The sequence below is a fragment of the Diadema antillarum genome, unplaced genomic scaffold, assembly GCF_040938485.1.
Source record: "Diadema antillarum isolate AM-2024a unplaced genomic scaffold, OU_Dant_1.0 seq00001875_RagTag, whole genome shotgun sequence".
In the NCBI taxonomy this organism is placed as follows: Eukaryota; Metazoa; Echinodermata; class Echinoidea; order Diadematoida; family Diadematidae; genus Diadema; species Diadema antillarum.
Genome location: NW_027272543.1, coordinates 244,762 through 269,016, shown reverse-complemented (window position 1 = coordinate 269,016; position 24,255 = coordinate 244,762). Strand labels below are relative to the sequence as shown.

The window sequence follows — 24,255 nt, the reverse complement described above, 5'->3', positions numbered from 1 at the left end:
AATCACCCAGGTCATCATGACACGCGTGTCAAAATGTTAAAATGCTCAAAATGACTTCCCGACTGATTTACTGTTTCAGACAATTTTAAGTGTTTCAAAAAATTCCGCGTGTGCGCGTCCGTGTATTTTCGCATGCACAGCACATAAATGAAAAATGCACTTTTTCTGCTTGGGTTGGATTTCTGATACATAATATCCATTGGTTTTCATATAATCTTGACCAATAAAGGAAGGAATGGGGGATGCTTCAAAGTTAAAATTCCGCGTGCGCGTCTATGTGCAAATATGGTGAAAAAACATGCCTTTGTTTCTTTTGCCATAGCTCCTCAAAATGAACGGGGACCCCCGTTTTTATTACACACTGCAAAAGGATATGAGTTGCAAATAACGTTCAAAGTATCAATATATCAGACAAATTTGCTGACATCATATGGTCATCTGATATAGAAAAAGTGGAATTTAATTTTTTCATGTACCATTTAAGATATTCATTTGTGCCCATCTCAGTAATTTTTGCTTAATATTATCCCAAATTGAGATATGTTGTACTGTACAAGCTGAAATTTTCGTGAATTTCGCAAATCGCCTTTGAACCGCGAAAACAACAACACGCGAATAACTAAGTTCAGTTAGACCCTCGCAACCGCGAAATTAACAACACGCGAAGATGTCCTCCAAGTAGCAAGTGGTAGCGAAAATATCTGTACGCAAAATTTCAGCTCATACAGTATTTTGGGCAATTGTCTTTCAAGTCAATGTGATTGTTTTGCAAATCTGATGATGTCCTCACACTGAAAATTGTGATTAACGGCAAAGTATCAAAATCAGCTGAGTTCACATGTTATGTCTATGGGAGGGGATTTTTTTTCCGATTCTGAATTGACACGACAATCTTCTCACAGTTGTATCTCAGTTGTTTGAACTTTGTTTCCTCTGAAATTCTAATAGATTGTAGCTGAAATAACAAACTGTAACAAGAATATGTTTTGGTCTGGTCATATGCATGTAGCATGGTGAAATATTCAAGATGTTTTGTGTATTACAGTCCACCTATTGATGATCTCCATATCTTGTATCTATAGTTTGTTTTTTGCCTTAGCATATACGTGGATGTTCCGTAAACAGCAGAGTGGTAGAGTAACGGTTTTGCCTGCACAATTTTGAGAGATCGATGCTCGCAGCAGACCTTTTATTTGGTTTGTTTTTCTTTTTGCTTTTTCTAGATAACATTATATTCAATACTAACTATCTGTTAATTAAAAATGATCCCTCATTTTTGTCTTAGTTCAAGATATTTCGAATTTTTTGTTCCTTATTTTGTCTTATTGCAAAACTTGTTTTTCAATTAAAATATATTAGAAAATATTGAATGTCCCGAACATCCCAACAATTTCGCAAGTGGTCGAATTTGCGATCATGGGGTACAGTACTGAAAGAAGAATGTATGCATGCACGTCGCATTTATGCCGGAATGAGAGTTAATATTTTCGCGTATGTTTAATTCCCGAATAGCCTCCCACTCTCGAAATTCATGAAAATAGAAACCTTGCAAAAGTCATAAAGATAAAGCAGAAAGAGGCAAGGCCCAAGAACCGACCCTTGAGGCACTCCAGGGGTCCGTTTCATGAAAGTCTTAAGAGAGACTTTCTCTCTCCTAAGTCACACTTAGGAGAGACTTTGCTAAAAACCGTTTCATGAACAAAGCTAGCACACAAAGTCTCTCCTAACTTGGCAAAGCTATCACATGAATCTAGCAGTGGTCAGGAGCACTCCTAAGTTTATGTGATCGCATAAAGCTATCACATAAACTCAGACTTAGGAGAGACTTTTTTCTAGAAATCATTTCATGAACAAAGCTAGCACATAAAGTCTCTAACTTGGCAAAGCTATCACATAAATCTAGGAGTGGTCAGGAGCAGCACTCCTAAGTTTACATGTATGTGATAGCTTTTTGAGAGAGTCATTGTATCAAACTTTTTTCTCATTTTCGGAGTAATTGACCCAAAATTTGGCATGTGTGACCGCTGTCAAAGGTAGATGTGCAAGGCACCTTTTCCGTTAGTACCGCATAATGCATTGCCATGGCAACAACAAATTTTCATTATAATCACACAAATAGCAATCGAACTACTACTCTCAGTTTTATCTCGTAATGTACGGTAGAGAATTCAGCCATTGGCTGCGCATTAGCCACTGGCTGAATTTGCGTAATATGAGAGGCCGTTCCGCGCGCAATCGCCATCTTCGTTCCAGCGCAATGTTCGATCACGAAGCGAGTTTTATCTGACCAAAAAATCGAAAAATATCATCGAAATCTGCGGAAATACGGAACTGATTTCGTGCTCTCTTACAAGCGTGATTATCATTGGGTTGTTTCGTACTCAGCATGGATGAACCACCTGACAAATCGGAGAAGGCAAAAGCCCTAAAAGATACCGAGCTGTGTGAGCCTAAGGCCAGCCCAGCTCCGGCAGCGAAGAAGAAGGCTGCAGGCAAAACTCTGTCTAGCGGCGGGAGGCCTAAGGTATCCCGCCCCGCGGCTTCGGGGAAGGCACAGCCGAACCCGCTGCTACCGCTCCAAACCCGACCTTGACTACAGCGGAAAATAGCACGGAGGTTATGTCCCGCATTGGGAAACTCGAGTCAATGTTCGAGAAAATGATCGAGACCTTGAGCACACCTCATCATGGAGAACAACATGCCAACACGCCGCGGGATTGTTTTAGTGAATGTGGCGAGTACGACACACAAAGGGGAAGCAGCTCACCACCCGTCATAGAATTGGCGGATAATCGCAGTGTGGCTGATTTCCTATCGGCAAACCGCGATGACGCGGTCAGCTTGTTTTCGGACGTAGGCCTACAAGAGGCAGATAAAGACAAACAGCCAGAATTCAAGATACCACGGAATGGCTCAGAAATTCGTGGCTCCGTCCGGGATAGGGGAACCACTCGATGAGGATGTCGCAGACACCATTGTGTATATGATGGGACAGAAACTTGACCAGAAATCTCTCGACGAAGCAGCAACTCGCTACCCCTGCCCATCAAACTGCACATGTCTGGAAACCCCTAAAGTTAACAGCACAATCTGGGAGAACATCTCCATGGGGACGAGACACAGGGATCTGAAACTACAAATGATCTAATCATCCCTCTTGAAAGGGATAAACGCGTTTGCTCGTACCCTTCCAGCAACTTTGTCTGAAGCTCAGCAGGATGCTATGGCCTTTCTCTTCAATGCAAACTTCTCCCTCAACTGCATGAGAAAGGACAGCATAAAGCCTGACATGAACTCAAATTTCCACCACCTGTGCAAGCCCTCTCACAAAGTGACAAAGTACTTGTTCGGAGATGACCTGGGGCGTCAAGCGAAAGAGATCCAAGAACAAAGGAAAACAATGTCAGGCATGATGAAATCACGCTTCACATTAGAGCAATCACGGTTCCAGCCGTACAAGAAACTGGATGTGACATCTCGCCGTCAATACACGTCGACTGGGTTTACCCGCCCGTCGGGGAGGGGTTATGACCGCCGAACATCACATCCCAACCCCATGGCTGGTTCATCTGCACAGCCTTTTTTAGGGAAGGCTTGGAGGGGGAGACCTCGAGACCCTCCTCACACTTACACACCGACAGCAGCAAGGGAGGGTTGCAACAAGCAGCCAACCTACCACAGGCAGAGCCAAAGCCAGGGGAGGAAATAGAACAGGTAGGTGACTATGAACACAACATAGATAACGATCTAGTTACAGCACCAGCTGTTGTCGGAGGTCGTCTGAAGCCATTTTTCCCTGCTTGGGAAAATATCACGAGAGACTCACACATCATACAAGCAGTTCAAGGCTATACAATAGAATTTGAACCAGAAAAATTTCCCCCTTCTTGAGAAAAACCTCTGCGTTCTTACAAGCGGAATGCTGAAGAAACAGCCATGATTGACCATGTGATTCTTGTTCTGGAAGAAAAACAGGTCATTGAAAAATGTATCCATGAAGAAGGGGAATTTATTTCAGAGGTTTTCACGAGACCATAAAAGAACGGAGGAGTTCGATTAATTCTTGACCTGTCCGAACTCAACAAAAATGTTTAGTACCAACACTTTAAAATGGATAATATTCAATCTGGTATTCTGCTCCTCTCAAAAGGGTGTTATATGGCTTCAGTAGACCTCTGTGATGCATACTACACAATTCCCATTCACTTAGACTCTTGTAAATATCTCCGCTTCGTATGGAGAAACCAATTATGGCAGTTCAAAGCTTTGCCAAATGGCTTATCTTCCGCCCCAAGACTGTTCACCAAAATACTGAAACCAGTGCTTGCTTTACTAAGACAACAGGGGCACACAGTTTTGTTGTACTTGGATGACACACATCCCAACCCCATGGCCGGTTCATCTGCACAGCCTTTTTTAGGGAAGGCTTGGAGGGGGAGACCTCGAGACCCTCCTCACACTTACACACCGACAGCAGCAAGGGAGGGTTGCAACAAGCAGCCAACCTACCACAGGCAGAGCCAAAGCCAGGGGAGGAAATAGAACAGGTAGGTGACTATGAACACAACATAGATAACGATCTAGTTACAGCACCAGCTGTTGTCAGAGGTCGTCTGAAGCCATTTTTCCCTGCTTGGGAAAATATCACGAGAGACTCACACATCATACAAGCAGTTCAAGGCTATACAATAGAATTTGAACCAGAAAAATTTCCCCCTTCTTGAGAAAAACCTCTGTGTTCTTACAAGCGGAATGCTGAAGAAACAGCCATGATTGACCATGTGATTCTTGTTCTGGAAGAAAAACAGGTCATTGAAAAATGTATCCATGAAGAAGGGGAATTTATTTCAGAGGTTTTCACGAGACCATAAAAGAACGGAGGAGTTCGATTAATTCTTGACCTGTCCGAACTCAACAAAAATGTTTAGTACCAACACTTTAAAATGGATAATATTCAATCTGGTATTCTGCTCCTCTCAAAAGGGTGTTATATGGCTTCAGTAGACCTCCGTGATGCATACTACACAATTCCCATTCACTTAGACTCTTGTAAATATCTCCGCTTCGTATGGAGAAACCAATTATGGCAGTTCAAAGCTTTGCCAAATGGCTTATCTTCCGCCCCAAGACTGTTCACCAAAATACTGAAACCAGTGCTTGCTTTACTAAGACAACAGGGGCACACAGTTTTGTTGTACTTGGATGACACACTGATAATTGGGAACAATAAAGCAGACACTCGCTCAGCTGTGCAAGCCACCACTGACCTTTTGCACATATGCCTTTGAGATTAGACAACACTACAGCGGTGACGTACTTGAATAACATGGGCGGCGTCAAGTCTGAAGCATGTAATGAAATGGCGTTGCAAATTTGGGATTGGTGTAGTAGACGACAAATTTGGATAACAGCATCTCACTTAGCAGGCTCTAAGAACACAGAAGCAGATACGATGTCAAGGAAATTCAACGACAATATAGAATGGATGCTAGACAAGACAATATTCACTGAGATAGTGCAGAGGTATGGGTTACCAAACGTAGACCTTTTTGCTACCAGACTGAATGCCCAGCTCCCAACATACGTCTCCTGGAGACCAGATCCAGGGGCATGGGCAGTAGACGCATTCACTATTGACTGGGGACCCCTAGATTTTATGCGTTTCCCCCATTTAGCTTGGTTGCAAAGTGTCTCCAAAAAATCAGACAAGATGGCGCTAAGGGAATTTTGATAGTGCCGAATTGGCCAACACAGCCCTGGTATACCGTACTACGTAACATGCTACTGGAGGAGCCCTGGGTCTTGCGAAAACACCAGTTGTTAACTCAACCCATTACAGGTAGACCCCATCCACTTACACATCTCTCCTTCTTATGTTGCAGGGTTGGAGCAAACATTTCATAGCTCAAGGGCTGACAGAAGAGACTGCTGGTATAATGGCAGCGTCTTGGAGGAAATCCACCAAGGAGCAGTATATGGTGTATATTAGGAAGTGGCAAAGGTTTTGTCATGAGCGTCATATATGTTCGACCCATACAAAGGTGGGAAATTTGTCTGCTTTCTTTAATTCCCTGTACAAAAATGGAGCAAGCTACAGCACCTTGAATACATCAAGGAGTGCACTCTCATCAGTTGTTCTTCTACGGGACGAGAAATACACCATTTCTACACATCCTTGGATTTGCCAGTACTTCAAGGGCATCTTTAATCTCAGACCACCCACTCCGCGATACAGCTTCATATGGGATGTAGGGAAGGTGCTGAGCTACCTCAGACAAGTAACTTCAGCTCACAAGATTTCGCTGTGTCAACTGACACACAAAGTATGTTTTTTACTCGCGTTGACTTCCGCCCAAAGAGTGCAAACACTTTCATACCTAACCCTTGACAATGTGAAGGTGTCCAAAGATTGTGTGGAGATAGCAGTGGCTGATTTAATAAAGCAGAGTCAACCTGGGGATGTGGGAGTGAAAGTAACACTGAAAGCCTTTCCCGAGGATAAGAAACTCTGCATTGTACACTATGTTAAAGAATACATTAACAGAACAAGCACATTGAGGAAGGAGGTGAATGCACTATTTGTCACCTACAAGCAACCTCATGGGAGGGCATCAAAGCAAACCATCGCTCGATGGATTAAAACTGTGTTGAAAGCATCGGGTATCGACACCGATCTCTTAAAAGCACATTCAACAAGATCAGCGGCAACCTCATCTGCCAAGAGGAATCATTTTCCAATAACAGACATTCTCAAACATGCTGGGTGGAAAAGTGAATCCACGTTCAGGAATTTTTACCTGAAACCCGCATCCCAGGCAACATCTTTTGGACAAGCAGTTCTGGGACAACAGACCTCTAGGAGGGGACAAGATACGGTTCTGCAAACATAATAGGTAAAGTTGCCCAAAAACATATCTCTGACAATATATCTTCTGTGAACAATGACTACTGTGAAAATCTTTGAAGTCTCATACTACGCAAATTCAGCCAATGGCTAATGCGCAGCCAATGGCTGAATTCTCTACCGTACATTAGAGATAAAATAGAAAATTAAATGAAAAACATTTAAATTTAATTTATATTTTATGAGTAATGGGAGGATAGAGAATTCAGCACCCTCCGCTCCCTCCCTTACTCTGAACAGCTTTAAATGTGGCTTATACAAGATTTATTTTATCTCGAAATATTTTTCACAGTAGTCATCAGCTTTTAAAGATGGCGATTGCGCGTGGTACGGCCTCTCATATTACGCAAATTCAGCCAATGGCTAATGCGCAGCCAATGGCTGAATTCTCTATCCTCCCATTACTCATAAAATATAAATTAAACTTCAATGTTTTTCATTTAATTTTCTATTCCAAAGCAATGCAGTTAAGATTCAGCATAAAATCAAATCAATGTAATGTGTAGTTGTGCAAGACACTTTTTTTTTCGTGTGTGGGTGTGAAGATATAATGGTATTCTGATTCAACGACTGAGATATTTGGGCATCAAAGGAACTGTTCTTGATTGGTTTATATCCTACTTATGTGATCGATCTCATTATGTCAGAATTGGTGATTCTACCTCTTGTAAAACTATGACAAAGTTTGGTGTACCTCAAGGTTCTGTTGGAGGCCCGCTGCTTTTTTCTCTGTATATGCAACCAATTAGTGAAGTATTTCGCAAACATTGTATTAGTTATCATTGTTATGCGGATGATATACAACTATATTTGTCTTTTAAACCCACTGTGTCTTCATTGTCATCTGCCATTGCAAAACTCGAAGCATGTTTGCAAGACCTGAAAATCTGGCTTACATCCAATGGCCTTAAACTAAATGATGATAAATCTGAGTTTCTGTTATTGGGATCAAAGCATATGTTAAGCAAAATTGATTATCAGTCATGTCATGTCAACATCGGTAGCACTTGCATTACTCCGTCGAACACAGCCCGTAATTTAGGTGTCATATTTGATCAGGAAATGTCATTTCGAAGTCATGTAACTCATATTCAGCGGAATGTTCGATATCAGTTGCGTAATTTAAGTTTCATAAGGAAATATTTGTCTAAATCTGCAGCTGAGATACTTATTCATGCTTTGATTTCTTCTCGGTTGGATTTTTCGAATTCATTGTTGTGTAATCTTTCAAAAAAAGATGTCACAAAACTTCAACGGTTGCAAAATTCTGCTGCCCGATTGTTAACTTTTACTAATAAGTTTGATTCCATGTCACCAGTTCTCCATTCCTTACATTGGTTACCTGTAGAAAAAAGGATTATTTTCAAGTTTCTGTTATTAGTACATCATTCAGTTCATTCTTTTTCCCCAATATACATAAGTAATTCTGTTCAAAAATACAATCCCACACAAAGGCTACGTTCATCATCAGATGCATTTTTACTCCAAACACCCAGAGTAAAACATGGGTATGGTGATCGTGCTTTTTCCGTTATGGGACCAAAATTGTGGAATCAGTTACCTCTTCAGTTAAGGGAACTGTCATCGACAGAGTCATTCAAATCCAAACTTAAAACTTATCTGTTCCTTTCATACCGACGACTGTAATTGCTGTATGTCATTAATATTGGATCAATATTGTATTTTTAATTGGTATATGTTGTATTCTTTATTTGGTATATATTTGTTTTTGTTTACCATTTTCTTATTTGTTGAAATGTTTGAATATGTATATGCATGTAAATATATGATTTCTTTTCATTTTTGAAGCGCCATGAGCACTGAAAAGTGGACCTGTGCGCTATATACAAATGTAAGTAGCCGCTATTATTATGATTATTATTATTAAGAAATTTGTTGCCATGGCAACAACAGTTTTTTTCTGTACCAATCATACATAGAAATATGTGGATTGACCGAACTCCCTTAGTTTTGAAGCATTTGACCTAAATCTTGGCACATGTGACCGCTACAGTATGTACATGAGCAAAACTAATCATTTGTTGTTTGACAATGCATTGCCATGGTAACAGCATTTTTTTATCTTAAAAGCATACAAAAATATTGTGAATTCAGATGAATTCATCAGTGACCATATGGCTTGAAATTTGGCACATGTGACCAGTATAGTGTGTAGATGTACAAACTTCATTTTTCGTCATTGTTGAACAATGCGTTGCCATGGTAACAACAGACTTTACATGAAAAGCACACAAAAATATTATGGATTCAGCTACTCCCTCAGCTTTTGAGCATTTGGCTTGAAATTTGGCACATGTGACCACTATGATATGTAGTTGTGTGAACTTCATCTTTCGTAGATATCAAACTGTGTTGTCATGGTAACAGCATTTTCAATGAGTACATATAATACAAAAAAATTGTGGATTCAGTTTACTCCAGTATTTGAGCATTTCACTTGAAATTTGACACTGCTAAAGTACATAGACTGATGTGCAAATTTTTCTTTGCCCTTACATGTCAAACAATGTGTTGTCATGGTAACAGTATTTTGAATAAAAATCATATAAAAGTATTGTGGTTTCAGCTAACTTCCTCAGCTTTTGGGCATTTGACTTGATATTTGACACAAGTGACAGTTATAACATGTACTTGTACAAACTTCAACTTTCATTAATATTGAACAGCACGTGTTACCATGGTAACATCATTTTTTAATGAAAATCATAGGACCTACCAGTTTAGTCATCGAACTCACTCAGTTTTTGAGCACTTGACTTGCAATACATAATTATGACACATGTGACGAACAGAATTTTTGAATAAAGAAAACAAAACTTTATTTAATGTTGAACAATGAGTTGCCATGGCAACAACTTTCTTTCTTAATAAAACCATATTTAGTGCTGGTTGAACGAACTACCTCCAGTTGGAGGTGGGGGAAAAAAATCACGAGTGATAGTTGTAGTTTCTGCAGGTATTCATGGTTTTATACTTGGATTTGATTTTACTCATCAATTGCAACAATTGAAATAATTTCATTGAAAGAGGCAGAATGACAGATGCCAATAATGATTCAATTATTTAATTCATTCACTGCTATCAATTTCATACTTCAGTTCTATACAATGTAACGACATGTCATGTGACAGATTTATGTAACTGCAGAAACTATTGAAACAGTTGTTGCTGTCAAATTTCCATAGTCTGGTTGCCTGATTCACTGGAAAATCTCATATTGAAAACATGTATTTTATTCAGGTGTGAGTTTCTTCAGTTTGAGCCACCACGCGTAAATATTTCAAACTACCATGAAGGCACTTTTCTGCCATGCGTACTTCATTTTTTGGCGAGGGCGCTGCCCCTCTGAATATCCTTCTTTCATTTATCCTATGCCTTGTCCGCCTTTGACTACTCAGCATAACAATGTCGGAATCTCGGAGCTTGGGTATTTGTTCCATGTTCATTGTGTCACTGCCGGCAACCAGGGACAGTCTGGTGGTAGTGTCGCTGCCCGGAAAGCAGTAGATGACAGGTTCGAGTCCCACTGGTTCCTTTTTTCTGACATGTTTGTTAATTTACAGATCAGCAGTTGCAATCTTAACAAATTTAATTTGTAGAGGGAGACAAACTGAAGAAACTCACACCTGAACCTTCACCCCTCTCAATAATATCCTTCTTTCATTTATCCTATGCTTTGTCCGCCTTGGACTACTTAACATAACAATGTCAGAATCTCGGAGCTTGGGTATTTGTTCCATGTTCATCGTGTCACTGCCGGCAACCAGGAACAGCCTGGTGGTAGTGTCGCTGCCCGGAAAGCAGTAGATGACAGGTTCGAGTCCCACTGGTTCCTTTTTTCCGACATGTTTGTTAATTTACAGATCAGCAGTTGCGATCTTAACAAATTTAATTTGTAGAGGGAGACAAAGTGAAGAAACTCACATCTGAACCTTCACCCTTCTGAATAATATCCTTCTTTTATTCATCCTATGCCTCGTCTGCCTTGGACTACTTAACATAACAATGTCGGAATCTTGGAACTTGGGTAATTGATCCATGTTTATCGTGTCACTGCCGGCAACCAGGAACAGCCTGGTGGTAGTGTCGCTGCCCGGAAAGCAGTAGATGACAGGTTCGCTCACACCTGAATCTGCACCCCTCTGAATAATATCCTTCTTTCATGTATTTTATAATTTCAATATCGTCATAATCACAGCACAATTATTATAACCACATTGGTGATACTGGCAAGAGTCTTTGTGAAATTATTATCATTCACCATATTTCTTTGTATTACATTCTACTTCATTCCTACATTATTAGCTATTCTTAATTCTATGTTTCTAATCAAATCATAATTGCCTGCATAGATATAACTTTTTAAACTAGGTTACATAAGGTTTGCTGTCACACGCCTGGAAACAATAACAAAAATAATGTACATTTAAACTGCAACATTTACTGATGTATTTATGTTTGGATCATTTATACCAAAGGAGATCTTTTATAATCACTTGAAATATTGTTATGCTTTATTATTCAAATTATGAAAGCAGATGACCTTCAAGCAATTCTATCATTGCAAATATTTTGTAAGCGTACAATGATATGTGTTGCAATACACACTCTATGCACTCTGAGGTTCCCTACATCAGAATACTGATTATGATAATAACACTGATAAAAATGACCTTATCTACTACACAATAGCTTTTAATCATCAAAGCAATACGAAATTAGACTTATGCAGACAGATATTTGCATTTGTCCATTTTAAAATGCTTTCTTCCACTTTACTATTTTTTTTTTTTCTGTGTGCTTCGATTCACCCGTTTGCTTCCATTGGCTTGTTTGGTTTTGTAATGCTCTTGCTTTTTTTCCCCTAAGGGGCATTGCCTCATTTCTGGTTCGGTTAATACCTGGCAAAACACTTATAAATGTCATCACCTATGGACTCATCTGTGACAAAACTCTTAAGTGAAGTTCAGCAGTCAGACTGTAGTCTGATTGTAGCTTCATATCTAACACTGCAATTGTGACTCTGCATCACAAAACGAACAAAATTTCACCAAACATGGATTTCTGGTTAAAGGGATGGTATAGTTTTGGTTGAGACCTAGTTTCAGATTTTTAACATTTATTTATTTATTTATTTATTTATTTATTTATTTATTTTTTTTGGGGGGGGTGATATAATGAAAAACCTCTTATGAAATATGAGAGAGCATGTAATTCCAAGAAGAAATCAATTTCAATTTGATGAAAATTGATTTTGAAATTGCTGAGATATTCAAGATAAAGCAATCCTAATAAAAGGTGGAACCATACTTTTCTTAGAATTGCTTTGCTTTACTTTGTTGGATATCTCAACCATTTCAAAACCAATTTTTATCAAATGAACTTTGAATTCCTCTGAGAATGGTATGCTCTGTAGCACTTCATTAGTGGTTTCTTAGTATCTTGTAAAAAGTCATACAAAAAGCTCAATCCTCTTTCTGAAAGAGCAGATTCTAAGATTTAAAATGATGTACAACCTAATTCAGATGGACTCTCCTAACCCATTTAAATATTAGAAAGAAAGCAAACACTCTGCAAAAGCACACCAAGTAAGAAAGGAGGCTCTGAAGTATGGGGTCTATTTTAAGCACGTAATCATACCTAGCCATGTTCTGTTCATGGATGGGACAAAAATCAGGATGTAAAACTCCAGAGCAACAGTAATGAAGGGATTATCAGATTAAGTTGAAATTGAGCATGCCAATTATGTGAAAACAAAAGAAAAAAGCAGACAAAAACAGTCAAGATGTTTTTAGATTATGTAACATTATACATGTCATTTGTAGCAAGTACATGAAATTTGAAAATCTATTATGTTTGTTTGCTTTGTTTGCTTTTATTTCTGCATTCAATCAGATGCAATTTGAATGCAAACTTCAAAAAGTACAAAGACAAAGAATAACAAGTGCAGTGAAATAAATCGATAACAGTACATAAATAGATTCACATAGGTGATTGCATTGAGCAATGTAGATACACAGAAACATAAAATAAAATATACAGTATTTTTCAGTAAACAACAGAGATAATTGAATGCAGGAGACCACCATCATAAGCGATTAAGCTTGAAATGGATGGAGGCCGAAAATCTATTATGTGTGTAAGTCTATCAACAATAGACCTATTCTTATTTTCCAAATGATGGCCTGAAAGACGTAATATTTAAATCCCATTTTAGGAATTTTCAAAGTGTTGGAAGCTTTTGTCATAAGGATCTATTACAAAATCACAGTGAAATTTACATTCTGACTTTCATCACAGGGCTGCTGGTACATGTCAGATCCTAACATCTAATGCAGCCCCCCCTAAAAAAAAAACCCCAAAACACACCACCAAATATATATTTACATACTTTGTATACCACTGACTTTGAAAGATTGAATCCATGTACTAGTATACTGTCTGTATATTTACAGCAGTCAAAACTATCATATGTTGCATTCAACCTGTCTGCATCACCTTCAGCAAGCTCCATGCCTTGGGAATCTATATGAAAGAAAAAAGAAAGAAAGAAATACAAAATATAGAAAAACAAACAGTATTGGTCACATACTGAAATCTGATGATGTGCAAATCACATCTCCTCTGCCTGACATTATACAAAGTGGTAAGATATGTGGGCTTATAGATGAATGAATACACACACGACTAGCACACATATCACTACAAAGAACGGCTTTTCAGCAATTTCTCATACAGTATATTAGCGACAGTTTAAAGACACTCAGTCGTGGCGAGTGGTTTGTGCGGCACGGAGACGAACGCAACACGCTGCCTCCCCCATTCTGTATCAAATGAAGTGACCCCCGAATGAGAATAGCGCTGGCTCAATGGGTCAGCGAAAATACGGTAGGCTACAAGAGAGCTCCCTGTGCTTATCTCCTAACCCAAAATGGCTGTCCCAGCGAGCCACGAGAGCTTCCGAATGGACGCACACTCTCAGTGCGCATGCACATGAAGAGAGGCCGAAAGAGCCACGCGTCTTCTGGCCTCTCTCCTCCAATCACCGCAGCTCGCGGTGACAATATTTGTGTATGATGCGTACACACACACGCACACACACACACACACGCACGCCGCAGCGTCTTCTGGCCTCTCTCCTCCAATCACCGCAGCTCGCGGTGACAATGTTTGTGTATGATGCGTACACACACACGCACACACACACACTTGTCTCAGTGATAGCACTGCGCAATTGCATGCACAAACTTCGGTCGTTCGGAGTTTACGTACCATTAGGGATGGCGATCGGCTGCCTTTAACAGCATCTACGAAAAAAAAAAATTGTCTGGCTTGTCATACACAAGAATAAGTGTAGCGGATTCTTTCCGATAACAAAAAAGGTGTGACACAGACTAAAAATGAAAAAGTGATTGTGACTTAAAACACTCATCTGACAGAATGTTATACATTCATGTCAGTAAAGACTTACTTGATTTTAAAAAAAGGATTGTACCTTATGTCAGGCAAGCTAGGGGTTCTAAAATGAACACAAAGATGATTCAATAGGTTATGCAACAAGTCAGCTGCACTGCTATGTCAGTGCATTAATCAGCTACTGTTAGCCGTACTGAAGCCCCAAGATATAGACATAAACATTAAGTCAACTCCCAACTGAGGTCTATAAATGCACTAATTTCTTCATTACTCTGTGCAAGTGGTGACAAGGTTTGTCCACAAAGTCTACAATAATTACTACAATAAAAAAGACTGAATTACATGTATCTCATAGAGTCAACCTTGCCTAAGTCGACATAATCAGGACTGAGCAAAACACGTCAACTTACGCGAAAGTCGACAATTTGTTGACTTATAAATGAAAATTAATTTTCCCGGTACAGAGTAAGATTTGGACCGTGTTGCCCATCGCAACCCAAATCTCACTCCTTTTGCCTTCGAAACATGCCTATTGTATCTTAGCAACGACCCTATTTTAGTTCATGTATATCTCGCCCGGATAGTGAGGTAACGACACCTCACAATTGCCCAATCTCTAGAGAGATTTTGAGAGAGTGGGATTGGAAACCTTGGCCCGTTCCCAGAAACTTTACGTTTTAAACTTTATTTGAAAAATCAAACGCAAATTCCCCTAATTGCATGCAACTTTGCTGTTTAAATTCAAGTGTGTTACTGAAAAGATATGCGTGTGATTTCGTATGATTCTGTCGACATGATTTTTCAGTGCCGACCGAGTTGAAATATGTATGATTTTCCTTCCGTAAGTCGCAATATTTGTTTTTGCTTAAATTTCTACTGCCATACTCTGAAAAAGAATTGTTCGCAACAGTACTGCTCTGTGAGGCACGGAAAACTTGTTAATCCGAAAACAAAATTGTATTTTCGGATTACCTAACCTTCGTAAAAACAAACCTCTTTTCATTGTCAGACTAATTAAACTTTGGACTGAGATTCAAACCTTCGGCATAGCGAACTGTAACAATTATTTGTTACCATTTTTTCATTGATATTTCGTGACGCTGCATGCGTTTCGGTAGTTTGAAACGTGTAAATGTTGCGACGTCTTTCCCCTACTACTAAGTTTGGTCACGGCGATAGTTCCGTTTGATATTTTGATTATTTTGAAAAAAATTGTTTCAGAACAATTTCCCGTTGCACCCTCATCGGACCATGCAGCTTTAGCTCCATGGTTTGCACCGTAAATTGCATCACGCTGACCTGCACCAAATGATACACACAGACACAAACACTCAGAGAGAGGGAGAATATGAAGAAAGTGAACTACCTTGGGTACTACGTGTAGTACTGGAGTGTAAATGAGTGTATGCCCTTTATATTCAGGTGTACAAAACGGGTGCATGGCATGAGCGGTATCGCGCCGTACACTAGCAAATTAGCGAGTAGCAATGCTGCGAATCGGAGTGGGAAAAAAATGTTTTTCCGAGAATGGCGATAAGAAATTGAGCGAAAAATTATGTCGCCTTAGACGAGGGAATTAACACGTATTTCAGCTCAGTTGGCACTGAAAATCATGTCGACTTACGCGAGTTGTCGACTTATAAATGTTGACTTAGGCGAGGTCTACTGTATATCAAAAAGTTTCAACTCTTTTCAACTGTTATTCAAGTTGTTTATTTTGGAAAATCTTAATACTTTCAGATTTGATTTAAGAAAAGCATACCTGTGTTCTGTCGTAGATGGATACCGCTATACAGTTCGTAGTCCAATTGCAGTCTGACTCTGATCTGGGTGAAGTTCAGCTGCAGTCGTCTGTCCCAAGGCTTGGTGAGGTTCAGCTCTCTTCAGACCCTTGGATGTGCAAATATATGAACACTTAAATACCATACAAACAAAAACACCGGATGCACAAATGGGATGGTTGGAGAATATTTGAGATGGGTGTGTACATTTATCAGAACAAGTAATAGCAACAAAATGTTCATGGTTATCAATAAGTTTATTTTGTAAGATAAGTTATGTGAATGACAAGTTGTGAGTTTTCAAAGTTTGAATCACTATGCGATGTGCCCCTGTTAGCAAATTGTAAGAGTATGAGGTAGTTTTAGTAATGAATGTGGGGGAAAAGAATTAATAACAAGCATTCACTTTAGATGATCAAGATTTAATTTCTCAACTTGATTCATTAGTTAAAAATAATAATTTAACATACCAAATGAAGATAGTGGAATATGCAGGGCGATGTCACTTGACTTTTCCATTTACATCTTGCCCCCAGTCCTTAACCCTGAACTAGATGAAGTTCACCTGTTGTCTGGTTCTTGGCTGTTTGGAATTTATTCAAATGCAAGAACAGTTAATATCTTACAAACAAAGCAAAGACTGTAGGACATGGGATGTTCGAAAGTATGTTAGAGATGGGTGCGTAGCCTTTGCTATAACAAGCTATAGCTATAAAATTGAAAAGCTTTACCATTGATTCTGACACAGTGAATTCACTAGTATCTACTGACAAGCTGTAAATAGGATTTTTCACGGTTTGAAATGATTAGCTATGATAAATATTCTTGTTTCCAATATTGTAAGAGCATGAGGTTGTTTTGATACTAGGAAAGGGAGAGGGTAATAATAAACAATCGCAGTACATTATTAAGGTAACATGATTGCTCAAGTTTGTTTCAGGAGCTAGAAAATAATGATTTAACATACCAAATGAAGACAGCAGAACGTCCAACCCAATCTCACTTGACCTTCGCATTTACACCTTGCCCCCTGCCCTTAACTCTGCACTGGATGGAGTTTATCAGCCTGACTCTGTGCTGGGTGAAGTTCAGCTGCAGTGTATCTCTCAGCTAGGTGAAATTCAGCTGTTGTCTTGTCTTTTGCTGTTTAAAGATCATTAGCATACAAGGATATTATAATCGTTGTATCATAATATAAATCAAAAGTGCATGGTGTAGTTTGCAGGGTGATTGGAGCATGTTTGAGATGGGCAGTCTCCATCAAAGAATCCATTGACACTGACAAAGGATTGAGTAAATAAATAGAAATTGTGAATAAGAGGTGCATCAGTTTAAATCATAAATTTTGCAAGGTCTTCTCATTTGTAACTTTGTAAGAGCACAAGGATATTTCAGTATTGATTGACGGAGCATTCACAGTGCAGAACTGTGTATCACATACTTCATAACCCATTTTTTTTAAGTGCTAGAAAACAATTATTTGCAATATCAAAAGAAGACACTGTAACACATGTCAGTTTTACTGTCCATTAATGAGTGAGAGCTTATGCTGAGCTACAATAATGACAATGATAATAATGATGATGATAATAATAATAATAATAAGCACCCCCACTATTTTCTTTCATATCTATCTATGATTGACAACTTTCTATCATGATCCTCTTGACCATTATATTTGCACAATATTTCCCCAGTTCTTGATTGACTTCTCTTGATACATGTAGACATGCAGGTTCCCCAAGTTCCACGATTTATCTCTTTTCCATTGGATCAGTATGTCATATTCTACAGATATTAAAAAAAATATATGCACACAACAGCTGTTTCTAGAAGGGTCACTATTGGATAAGAATATTTGCTTTTAATTAAGATTTTTAATCATTGTGATGGACAGTACAGGAAACATTGTTTTCAATTTCTCCTGTCTAAGACTATTCAACTAAAAATCCAGAGACAATATGATGTTCAAATGTAAGTAATGTTGTAATTGTAGTACTTGAAAATGCACAAATTCATTGTCTACTAAAATAGTATCAGCTAAAATACTTGCTTTCTGCTGAAGGTGACCATGGTGGTAGATAAATCTTGACGAAGTTCAGTTGTACAGCAGTCTAACTGTGGAGAAGATGAAGTTCAGCAGTTCGGTTCTGGCGGGTTCAGTGAAGTTCAGCAACTGACTCTGGTCTTTGTGAGATGCAAAAGTCTGAATGTAGCAGTCTGACTGATGTTCCATATCTAACACTGTAATTAATAATGTGAATGCAAAATAGAAATTGTGTTTTCAGGTTGTTGTTAGATTATACAAGATTTTATTTACAATATCTAGAATCTTTATTAAATTTTAAAACAATTCACATGTTTTTGTATTATAAATGTATAAAGGACCTTACACATTTTTAGGGAATGATTAAAAGACACTCTACTAGTATGAGTTGTCTCATTCAACATGTAGGCCCATAGTTTGTGGTATCAAGACACTCTCGAGGTTCTAGATCTTGTCAATAAGGCATCCATGTTGCAAGGTCTACATCTACCTAAGATCAGTATTCACGTTTAGATCTGGACTTAGTCAGAGCAGTCAGAATTCATCAAAATTAAATGCTAAAGCTTTAGTGTCTATCTTTTCTATCACAATTAACTTAAATGAAAGAAGTCTACCTTGGTCTTAATTGAGTTTGTGTTGAAATAAGTAGATCTTGTATATGTAACGCTAATGCTAGTCTAGTGCGGCTCAGGACTCTTAATTGTCCTCAAGGGGAAACAAAATGCTGTACCGAGGTACCTGGTAATAAGTTTTATAGACTCATTACAGCCTGAGATGCAACCACACTCTGACTCTGATCATCGACTGTCTTCATGTCATCACGAATTCAATTGTCAAAAGAAGTTGTATAAGTGCTACTATGCCCTAGCATTGGAGTATGGACCTATAGAATCTACTAACTGCTTAGGTAGATAGCACTATTTAGAAGAGTAACTCCTTACTCACTGATGACTGATAGGCCTACTGATGTTAGTGATGATGTGTTTAATTAGATCTAGGAATACCTAGGCTAAGGCTAAGGGTCTAGTCTAGTCTACTTACACACTGGTGTTTAGGTCAGTAGGTGCTACTCAGGATCAATACCACTGGATTCCAGATCTATAGAATAGCACTAGAATTCTAAGGTTAGACTCTAGAAGTTTTATGCCTAGTGACTTTGAAGTGAATTTATGTAACCATTATTCTTTATCTTATTGCACACCTGCACTGCGATTACCCGTACAGTACTGTATGCACTTAGTCTAGAGTAGAATTGTTGAAGATGGCTTCCGAGTCCAAGATCTGAAGCATATGGTTTCCATACATTTTGTAGACCTAGACCTAGAGATCTACTAGAATCTAGATCTCATGATCTATAGTCTAAGCCTAACCACTGTCAGACTCTTTAGATAGTACTACTACTATTAAATTTGTACCCCCTTGCAAGTTTTGGTTGTAGACCTAGTAATGTTAGATAGTAACGTTAGAACTCTGTTGTAAACGTAACATGACACAGGTACCTCCTGTTTTCCTTGTCACTCCTTTTCCACATTCACTACATACATCTTTAACTTTCTCCATAACTGCTAGTCTAGATATGAATAGGCCTATAGAATTCTACATGAAAAGAATATGGAAAGATTTTACTTGATGCATCCTGGCTTGACATGCGATATCATATTGACGTAAATCCACAAACCACGATCCCTCATTAAAAACTAATGAAATTCACATGTTGTACACTCTCGGTAAATATACTACTCAGATAGCCTGTAAATCAACTTACTCGCATACGCAGACGCACGTACAGAATTTCCATTTGGTTTCCATGACAAAAACAATTTGATCTGAATTATGTAGGTACAAAGAACTGGACGTCATGAACGTATCTCAGAATAGCTTCAAGTCGCTATATCACATCCTTTCGTTGACACTGTTTCGGTGACGGATATCTGATGATCCCCCAGCATATCACCTAACTCATCTTCAAGTGACGAGTTTCATATCTCGTTTTTGTTCTCCTTTCTCTCCGATGATTTTTATGAACAAAATATTTCAACAATAACATGACCAATTACATGAAATTTTCAGTCAACGTAAAGTTCAAGTCATGTCTGATCGTCCTGTACTATTCTAATCACACAGGTCATCATGATGTACACATGAGAGCGTCAAAATTTTAAAATGCTCAAAACGACTTTCTGATTGATTTTCTATACGTTTCAGACAATTTTAGCATTAAAAAAAGCTGCTGAAAACTGCTCAACCAACTAGAAAAGGAGACTGCTTCCCTCAAATATAAGCTATGTACTTGCCACTGAAATTTTAAATTGGAGACCTAATCTCTTGTTGTATGGCATCAACGAGTCCCCTGAGGACATTTTCTCTGTTCTGAGGAATGCTTTCTCTCAACTTGGCATTCCTCTGAGGGAGGCTGACAGTATTACCATCATCAACACACACTGTTTGCCTCTTCCTTTTCCCATTCCATCCACGATGAAGGGACTGCACTGCCAGTACACCTGCCAAGACCACCTAGACCCAGGCCGGTCATCGCAAAGTTTCTTCATAATGAAGCAGAGGGATCAGATTCTTCAAGTCTTTGAGAACAAGCCTCGTGCCAAGCAGACCAAGGACGAGGCATGCTCCAACTTCAACATTCCTTCGCTTCACCATAGACGCCAAGTTTCAGCTGCAGTTGCCCTGTACAAAATGCAGACGGGCCTCTGCCCTCAAGATCTGAAAAAGCTGGTTCCCCCACCTTATATAACGAGAAGAACAACTCGCTCTAGTGTGTCAACTCTGAGTCATGCCCTTGTGGAACCTAAATCCAGAACACACTCAACTGGCAAGAGTTTTTGTACACACTGCAGTCTTCTTCTTCTGTTTATTCTGCCTCCTTCAATCCTGAAGATTGTTGCAGATTTACATGTGTGTGTGCGTATCACAAGGGCACCGATGTGTGCAGTGCCTGTATGCAAGGTGCACATATACATGGTGCAAGTAAAAACCTGTTGCTCGATTTACTCCTCATCTACCGTCAGGCGATGACGGAAGACCTCTACAGACGGTGCCAGGATGACCTCTTGGGGCAGGCTGTTCCACTGTCGTACTGTGCAAGGAAAGAAGGACTGTTTATGTTGTTCTGTCCTGGAGATGGGGACCAGATAGCCATATGGATGAACTGTCCTTGTTTGTCTTGTGATGGGGTGGATGTGGTGGTGGTCCATGTTGAAGTCTACCAGCGAGTTGTGCATCTTGTACAACATGGTCAGCCTGGAAACTTCTCTTCTTTTCTGAAGTGAAGGCCAGCCAAGTTGTTCGAGCATTTCTGATATGTTTGAGGTATTATGGTACCGGTTTAGCACATATCATGCAGCTCGTCTCTGGATCATTTCCAGTTGTTGTATACATCCAGCTCTGTAAGGATCCCAAACTGAGCATCCATATTCAACAAGAGGACGCACAAGTGCCTGGTACGCTGTCGTCTTGAGGTGGGTCAAGTGGATGCGTAGATTATGTCGGAGGAAGGCCAAGGTGTTATTTGCCTTCTGGCAGATGTTTGAGATGTGTTGGTTCCACTTAAGGTTGATTTCGATTGTGACGCCCAAGTATTTGGCAGATGTGACATTGTCCAGGACCATGCCATTCAGAGTGTATTGATGGTGATGTCTAGTCCTCTTTCTGGTGACTGTTATTGAGTGGCATTTACGAGGATTGAGTTCCATCAGCCAGTCACTTGACCAGTTACTGAGTTTATCCAAGTCTTCTTGTAGGAGTTTGGCATCTTCATCTGACTGGATGGTATCATCTGCAAATAGCCTGACTGAAGTGGACATTTCTGTGGGCAAGTCGTTGATGTAGAACAGGAAGAGACAGGGTCCAAGGACTGATCCTTGTGGGACTCCAGATTCAACTTCCACTTCCACTTCAGATGAGGTAGTTCCATCTAAGACGACTCTCTGTCTTCTGTTTGTGAGGAAGTTTGTTATCCATCTGATGTTATGGCCTCTTACTCCGTAGTACTGCAACTTGTTGAGTAGTCTTTTGTGCCCAACTTTGTCGAAGGCCCTGCTGAAGTCTGTGATGATGTCTGTTTGCTTGTTTTCCTCCATGCTGTTTATCAGGTCACTGATGAAAGTGATGAGCTGGAGTTCACAAGACATCTTTGCCCTTAAGCCATGTTGGAGTGGGTAGAGGATGTTGTTGTTGTTTGCATGGCTCATGATGTTGCTTACGATGATATGCTCCATTTTGCAGGTAATGCATGTAAGTGATGTTGGGCGGTAGTTTTCTGGGTCTGTTTTGTCTCCTTTCTTGTGCACAGGAGCCACGTTAGCAAGATGCCAGTCCTCAGGGACATCTCAAGTCTGATATGACAGCTTGAAGATAGTGCACAGTGCTGGGGCTATGGTCTTGGATGTCTTCTTGAGAACTAAGGCTTGAATTCCATCAGGTCCAGGGGCCTTCCTGGGTTGAGCCTTCCCAGCATCTTTTCTATGCCTCCTGTAGTGATGTTAATATCAGGCATGGTGTTGAAGGGTGATACATCAGGAAGAAGGTTTGGGGGTAGGTCAGCTTCAGTGGTGAAAGCCTTCTTGAACTGATCATTGAGTACTTCAGCTTTGGCTTTGGGAGCAGTCACGTTCTGATCATCTGTCTTCAGTAGGGGAATTCCACTACAGTCAGATCTGTTGTGTTTTATGAATCTCCAAAACTATTTCATGCCATCATATTGGTTGGAGTCATCATCGGGTGTGAAGATTGATTCAAGGTGTCTCCAGTATGCCCTTCTGTTTCAGCTTGGATGAGGTTTTTCAATCTATGAATCTCCTCCTCTGTCGCCATTGGGATGGGCTCGCGTCTTTTTCTGTGATGGTTGACTTTCTTGTGTAGCCTGTCTCTCTTCTTCATGAGTTGCCTTATCTTCCCATTTATCCAAGGCAGGTTTCGTTTTGATCGCATCTTATGAGGAATGAAATTGTCAGTTCCTGACTCAATGCCAGTTCTGAAGAGATGCCACAATTCATGCAATGATGCAGTAGCTGCTCTAGATATAATATCTGAGGCCACTTGTTCCATGTGTACTTCAAAACTGTCCCAGTCGGCCTTACTGTAGACAGTCACAGTCTAGAACAGCTTACTAGAAGACATTGTAGGCATGATTAGTGACAGAGGGTCTCAGTCATTCAAGAGTCGCGTTCATAACCACCTTCTGCCGATTGTATAGCATATTATTTATTAGGCCCCACTTTTTTCTTTTTGCCATTATTCTTCTCTTAAGCTGCTGTGAACCCTTGACTAGGCCATGAGGTTGTCATGTATAGTGCACAGCATTGTATGCATGATCTTGATACTTAGTGTCACGCCTTGTGGACTATTGTTCCCAATAGCATGTTATAAAAAAAAAGAGACCACAATACTGGCCCAGGACCAGGGTCAGCAGGAAAGCAGCAAGAACGTCACATTCACAGTGTGCCCTGGCTTTCCTCCAGTCCTGAAGGCTAGAAGAGGTCTGCTTGCCAAAACTGAAACAACCTGAGAAAGTCTGGCAAATAAACCAGAACCATCATTGTTGGTAGCAAGATTGTTCTGCAGTGGAAGGAAAGATGCTCCATCAAATGGAATGCATATGAAGATTGAGTCAATATAACATTAACCTGTTGAGGATGGGCTGATTTTGCTACAACATGCATTTCCCATAGACACTAACCTGAGTATACTTGGGACTCGTTCTCAATGAGTTAAGGTTGTTTTGCTATGGTCATGAACTCTAGACTAAATGTAGACCTACTAGTATAGATACTACAGGTATCATGATGTACGCAACATTTGGTACCAGTTAGCTCCGGCAGATCACTTTTTTTTTTTTTGCTACTAGTACTACACTACAGCATCTACTATTGATGAATGTACAGTTGGTCTATTAAAAATTGACTGATGTTTGTAACCCGAGGTATGATGCTTTATTTTCCTCCCCCCCCCCTTGACTGTTGAAAGCTGCTTTTATATCACATAGACTTTACATAATCCAAAATTGAAAAATCTTTTAGATTCTTTTTTTTGCTAGTAATTTCTTTACAGCTTCCAGCACATTCTTTATGTTT

At 39.6% G+C, this 24,255-nt stretch overlaps 1 protein-coding gene across 1 annotated transcript in view; it reads right to left on the bottom strand.

Annotated features, from left to right (window-relative positions):
- Positions 1-24,255, bottom strand: part of LOC139712918 (serine/threonine-protein phosphatase PP2A catalytic subunit 3-like) — a 122,433-nt gene that overhangs the window by 60,199 nt on the left and 37,979 nt on the right. The window lies entirely within an intron of this gene.